The following is an 882-nucleotide window of genomic DNA, read 5'->3' as shown; positions in this document are numbered from 1 at the left end:
GGGTTTCACCATATTGGCCAGGATGGTCTCGAACTCCTGACCTCAGGTGATCCGCTCGCCTTGGCCTCCCAAAGTGCTGGGATTACAGGCATGAGCCACTGGGCCTTGCCAAGCTCTGTAACTTTCATGTACACAAAAGTACATTTCAGTTCTCAACTCCTTATCTAAAAAGACAGTTTAGAAACCAAGACACTGTTTCTGGTTTCCTGCCGGGGGGCATAGTGGAGCTTAACAAGAAATACCATCCCAATTTCCTGATGGTGGAGAAGCATACAACCATCAGTGAGATTAAAGACACTTTCCAGCAGTTTCTAAATGGAGACAACATTGGCATCATCCTCATCAACCAGTACATTACAGAGATGGTGTGGCACACCTTGGACACCCACCGGTTCTCTATCCCAGCCGTCCTGGAAATCCCCTCAAGGAGCACCCCAAGGACCTCATCCTGGCAGGGCCAGGGGCATGTTCTCTGCCAAAGACCTGCGCTAAGGGATTCCTCATGGCCCCCAGCCCCTCCCTCGTTTCCAGGCCTCTCCCCAGGCTTGCCATCAGCCGTCTTTAAGTTTTGAGCTTCTCACTTGCAATTCCCCACCTCTTTCCACTTCATTAAGAGGCTAGGGGAGGTGCTCCTAGGTTGCTGGGGCTCTGCTGTTAAAATACAGGCTAGTTAAGGAACAGAAGCCAGACCATCTTCTCTCTCCACTACCTCTTCCCTGTGCTGTTTGTTACACATTGTCATTGTTGATGTAAAATTAAAGTATAATATTAATATTCTTAGAGTTGATGTAGTGATATTTATACAGATTATGTATGCAGCTCAGCATTGGGGCAACAAAGTCTTGAAGCCCTTGAAGTCTAATAGACTTGAGTTCAAATCCT

At 47.5% G+C, this 882-nt stretch overlaps 1 pseudogene; it reads left to right on the top strand.

Annotated features, from left to right (window-relative positions):
* Positions 1 to 492, top strand: part of LOC119470172 — a 5,185-nt pseudogene extending 4,693 nt beyond the window's left edge.
* The last annotated feature ends 390 nt before the right edge of the window (positions 493 to 882 follow it).

This window comes from Cebus imitator, unplaced genomic scaffold (genome assembly GCF_001604975.1).
Source record: "Cebus imitator isolate Cc_AM_T3 unplaced genomic scaffold, Cebus_imitator-1.0 Scaffold24, whole genome shotgun sequence".
In the NCBI taxonomy this organism is placed as follows: domain Eukaryota; kingdom Metazoa; phylum Chordata; class Mammalia; order Primates; family Cebidae; genus Cebus; species Cebus imitator.
Note: the sequence above shows the minus strand (reverse complement) of the source record. Positions and strands in the feature narration are given on the sequence as shown.